Source organism: Hylaeus anthracinus, unplaced genomic scaffold (assembly GCF_026225885.1).
Source record: "Hylaeus anthracinus isolate JK02 unplaced genomic scaffold, UHH_iyHylAnth1.0_haploid 12002, whole genome shotgun sequence".
Lineage (NCBI taxonomy): Eukaryota > Metazoa > Arthropoda > Insecta > Hymenoptera > Colletidae > Hylaeus > Hylaeus anthracinus.
Window position 1 is genome coordinate 11,067,122 of NW_026534349.1, and position 5,932 is coordinate 11,073,053.

At 36.4% G+C, this 5,932-nt stretch overlaps 1 protein-coding gene across 6 annotated transcripts in view; it reads right to left on the bottom strand.

Moving 5' to 3' along the window:
• Window positions 1-5,932, bottom strand: part of LOC128891846 (disabled homolog 2-interacting protein) — a 412,576-nt gene that overhangs the window by 163,646 nt on the left and 242,998 nt on the right. The gene's annotated exons all lie outside the window — the stretch shown is intronic.

Genomic DNA, 5,932 nt, shown 5'->3' on the forward strand with positions numbered 1-5,932 from the left:
ACCAACGTACTTTTCCACACCTAACGATCCATTGTTGTCTGCTTTCTTCTTATCTTCTGTTGTACATTAAATTACACCGCGATATATCATACATATTAATAAGATTATAAAGTCCCATAGTATGAAACCGCGCGTTACGTAAATCCGAAAAGCCCAGGCGTTCATTGTAAACGTGTTTCGCGAACAGTCCGATTCTGTTTCCACGAGGAAAGCTATAACTGTGGCTTAAGTTCTCTATCCAAAGTTACATCAATGAAATCGTCACGGCGTTTCCTCAGGACCAGTGCCAAGAGCTAATTTCCATGCGAGCAAAAGTTATGCAACAAAGCCAGTAACGTTTCCCAGAACTTCGAACGACCCATTTTCGGTGCAGAACACGCAGCTTGGAGAAGGAATGAAATTAGGAAAATTACGATAGCGGTGGAAACATGCAAACTGGTCCCTGAGACTTGATCCACTTTTCTATCATCGTACAATACATTTTTTTTTTTCTTTTACAAGGTTAATAATGTCTTAATTAATTGTAGCAGCACGAGTATTTACATTTATTATGTTTAAAAAACTTGTAAAATTAAATCGCCAGGATAGAATGTGAGATAAAGTAATGAATACCGATTATACTGGCAGTAGTTTTATTTAAATTATTAGGTTTGTAATATTGTAAGTTTCTTTATTTTTACCAAATATTCAATTGGTACTTTTCCCTTTTATAAATCTTTCTTATTTTTGTCTTACGCATCGTTTCTGGTTCTTAAAAAAAAAAGTATAATATTGTGCCGTGAAAATGATAAAAACAAATCTACCAAAATATTTTATAAAAAATGATTCTACCCGACTAATTGTGTCTCAACTAATTTTAATAATACAGGTACCTGTATCACATTAATGGTATCTATGTCATTACACAAAAATGCTATTATTTGAAGAGTTCTTAAAATAACAATCTTGTAACGAAATATGTCACGCTTCATTTATAAACAAAAAATTATATTTATATTTTACACAAAATTCTAATTAAAAATCCAACTAACTACCACATGAAATTTAGATGAACTTGTATAATCATACATTGTGGGTAAATATTACAAATATTAAAATTCATGTGTATATTAGGTTGTCCCGAAAGTTTCTTTCGTTTTATTAATAATTAATATATACACAATATTTAATGTTTTATGTTACATTACTGAATTGTGTACGATTCATTTCGCTTCATTACTGTCACGGCATCAATGTCTAAGAAATTAGATTGTCTATTTATATAAACACTGCCACAGAAAATAATTGAATGCAACTCACGAAAGAAACTTTTGGGACAACCTAATACATTGAAAATGTCCAATTTAATTGTATCTAGTGAACCACAAAACAACTCTGTCCCTCTCCCCTCTAAAAATGTTGATCTATTATCCCATAAATTGTATTGCTTAAAATTCTATCTTCTAAAAAGAAAAAGAACTAAAGAGATACAAAAATTTAGAAAGCTCGGTTTGCAACATCCATTTCATTTTTATTTCACGGAGCAGACGAGTTTGGTTTCCAAGAATCTCGTGCAGGTTCGTGGTTCGTTACGTTTGATCGACAGAACTCGTGCAGTTTTCAGCCAATAGAAATTACTCTGAATTCGAGAAGTTAACCGGTGCGCGCGACTCAGACAGCACTCGAAATCTGGGGCAAGTTTAACGAGAGCCCCGCAAAGAGCGAAGTTACCCATTTTTTTCCCCACGATAGTACGGGTCGAGTGGCACTCTTGGGTGGCTTTGCACCGTCGAATCGAGAAACGCCACTTCGAGCGCGTTAAACCGACCCAACGAATGTCTCTGCTAAACGAACAAATTTCCTTGGCATCGTTGACGTTTAGATGAAACGCGTGAAAAGGAAGCTTGCTGCGCAGGTAAAAGCACTGGCAAACGGGACGTTTGATAAATAGCAGAGCAGCATTTTACTTTGCTGAGTTTGATTATGTTACATATCAGGGAATTAATTATTTTGTTTGATATTAATTCGTTAGAATTAATGAATTTGTGGAGGGGTAATTTCAAATGGATCTTGTGGCAATGATACGTTGGATCATTGGATAGTTTAATCAGGAATACGAGAAGCTAATTTAGAAATTATCGATGAAATTGGAATGATAGTCTGACACGAGAGTTGCTAGTAACATAAACATCTACGGTTGCGATATGTAGCGGAAGTAAAGAGGTATATCGGAATAAACTGAAGCGTATATATTGAAATAATTGTGCGAAGTCATGAATGAAATTAAATTTAATTCTTAAAAAAAAAAATTGTATGAAACTTCTGTACGAGATATTGAATATGAATTGTGGAAAATTAATTAAAAATATTCTTCATGTCTATTAAAGAGAAATATTAATAATATACAGCAAAATCAAGAAATATTCAACACTATAAAAAATATGCATACTCTGGCATACTCTGCTCTCTGCAAGGCATTTCTACTTAATAAATTAAATATATTAATATACTCAAACTGGAATTTCAGCGCCATAATTTGTAGAGGTAGGCATAGCGTCCATGTGAACAACCGTGAGTGTGGATGGAGGAATTCGAAATACGGTTTAACGAGCTTCAAGCCTCTCTTGTTCCTCGGGAAGGAGACAATTTCGCGAAGGCTAATTTTCACCAGGGGCAAAATTTGCACGAGGATCAATGACGGAACCATTCAAGGAATTTCCTAATTGATTCCCTGGGATTTACGGACCTTGCTCGGCTGCAAAAATCGATCGATAAAGGCCATCGTATACTTCATTTCTCATATGAGATGTTCACAAAGAAACTTTCGAATAATTTTCTCTCACTTTTCTAGCAAATTACAAAAATCAATTCCTTAAGAACCATGCAGGGGAGACAGAGGCTGGAAACGATTTATAACTGATAGCCCGAGGATTGTTTGTTACTTTTGTTACAGGTTCCATAAATAAAATATCGCAATTGGTATTGTACTTTTAAATTTAACAATAAAGTATAATCATATATATGATAACATTGTATTTAAAGTAATTTCTAAAATTCAACGTAGCTTAAATTTAGAAAAATAATAATTACCCCGAGTAAGAACGGTTTTGTCACCCATAAAATAGTTCTTCCTAAAAATCAAATTTTTCCAATTCTTACTTCAATTCTCCTCATATTTTACACAAACTGCAAGTTAAATATTCTCTCATTAACTTTTTGATAGTAAGAGCAATTCCTAAAAGATATTTGAATAAAGTACAATAAAAATCTAACAAAAAATTATTCGAAAGCTTCGTTATCCACGAAATGGATCACAAGCATACCAAACAACCCCTCGACCAAATTTATCACTGTAAAATTCAAGTATCCGAAAGCATTAAAAGCAAAACCACACACGGGAATGCAACAGGAAATACTATTAGGTCTAACGGAAAGTTTCGTCCGTTCCGATCACAAGTTTTTAACAAGTACGAGCATATTCGTTAAAAACGATATACGAATTGCAATCATGCTGGCAAAGTGTCATAAATAATGATAAAAATGATATTATTCGATAAAATTTATTCGAGGTATAAGAAATTTATTATTATTTTGTGTTATTCTAAAAACGGACAGAACTTTCCGGTAGACCGAATATAATTTGTTATCAATAGACTGCGGATTTGTATGCAAAATAAAATCTTGGCAAACGTACCTACAAAAATTGATCCGAAATAGGAATTTATTTTACCCTACGAATATTATAATATGAACTTCGCTCTCAACATTTTGTAGTTTCTTGCACATTCGAACTTCCTATAAATGCATAAAAAATCCCCAGTTTAGTTATCAAGCTTTGTTTTCGATGGACATCCATAAATGCAAAAAGTCATCGCCAGAAGATTGGAGCGAGGCGAAAAGAAGTACGACACGGTAAGTCGCGTGCTGATGGAAAATTGGCTCGAAGGACAAGGACGGTGTACTATGCACTTATAATACAGGGAAAAATACAACAAAACCAGGACAGCCCGCTGCCGTGGCCGAGTCGTGGAAAAAGAGTCGTGGAAACGAGTCTGGAGGTTGGTCGCGTGTCGAGCGTGTGCGAGCGGAAACACGCTGATCCGTTCGTTTGCCTTGGTAAACGGCAGCTGCAGCTCGAATCGCGGCTGATGTTTTGTCCGATGCGAAGTAACAATTACGGAAAGGGCAACGAAAGTTTCGGACATACTCGCGAAGCTAGACTATTTTTGAGAATCGTGCTAATATTGCGGAAAATATTCTTTTAATCACGATTGTCGATGAGCCCTTTAGAATTTCGTTCGTTTTCGTTCTCAATAGCCGTGATTGTCCTAAACTCGGAGAATTCAAGGGTGACGCACATCAAAAAGGTCCCACTTGGCGAAAGTGTCGACTCTCGCTGGGTTCCACGGCACAGGTCAAGCTGTCGCCACCTGAGCCCATTGGTGTCCCGTAAATAGGCGACCACTCACCAGAGATGGGCAAAACCCTAGGCTTCGAATAAATTTGAAGTTTGCCGATGTGTTCGTCTCGTTTCCTTCGTTGGAAAATGTTCAAAAGAGGAAACGAGACAAATATATCGACAAACTTCGGATTTATTCGAAGCCTAGGGTTTTGCCCACCACTGCCACTCACCCTCTTCTCAAAAACGTTTCAAAGACGTTACAAAGACGGCGGGTGTGAGCCTGAAGACACGCTAATTAGGCCTCGTCGAATTCCAATCAGCGTGTCTCATTGACTTACGAGGGTGGCAACCGATCGAAGGCGTGACGTTCCGAGCCATCTTCGGTTGTCACCCCACACGAAAGGCGAGAACTCTCGAAACATCTATCGAAATTTCACAATCGTACAAAATAGTCAAGTACGTTAGAATCGAGTAATAAACCACGTCCAAACCAGTCACGTAAAGTTAAGTTGACGCGTGACGTTCCGAATTCATAGCGTCTCTAGAATTAGGGCAATGGACTCTTGACAACCCCAAAGATTCTAAGTAAAGAATCGCGCTGTGGACGGAATAGCTGTGTATGAGCATTACTGAATAATTCACCAACAATCCTGCGCGAATTGGTCGGGCACAAACACATTTCGATCGCAATAGGGCAATAGCATTTAGCAATCTGTGGGTAAAGCAAGGATGCTTTCGGCGCGAACAGATTTAGAGCTAGGCGATTACGAAGATTCTCCTTTTTTAAAATTAATCCTTTACTTTGTTACAGAAGTTTGCATCGAGTCGCGGCCGTCAGTCGCAAAGATTTCTTAAGAACTCTCAGAGTCCGTTCTTTCTAGGAAAAAAAAAAGGAAAGCACTTCGTCCGTTTGCTGCAACGCTCTGAAAAGTGGCTGTTTGTTAGAAGTTTAACGAACAAAAAGACTGTGGCCAATACGGCCCCAGCGTTCTGTTCTTTCCATGCCTGAACTGCTATGCGTTTTCGCAGCGGTGCTCTTCGCGAAACCTTAGCGCAAATTAGTTGCAAGAATCACTCCGACCGAGCAATTACCTAGGACAATTTCACTGCGTTCCGTCACGGAATCTTATTCGTTTCACGTCTCATAAAATTTCATTAGTCGTCTTCAGATATTATTTCTTAAAGATGAAATTACTGCGTCTAATGGTCTTGTTTCTTTTTACGACGACGAATGTTATAGAAATCAGCAATTTTTGTTATTATTTAATAATATTCAATCAATAATATTCGTTTAAAACAACGAAATTATAGTTCTGAACAAATTAGAAATATTAACTAAATCTTGCACTTTTTCAACTAATTTGAATATAATTCTATTTACTTTCAGCAATACATAGATATTTTTATTGACTAAGCACTTTATATACCCTATTGAAAATGTAAAATATTAATAAATACTCAGAGTATGCATTTTCCTTTCATCTTTTTATAATAATAATGTGATCTAAAGCTATTCAATTACCTTTACGAGTCTAATCAAATATATATTAA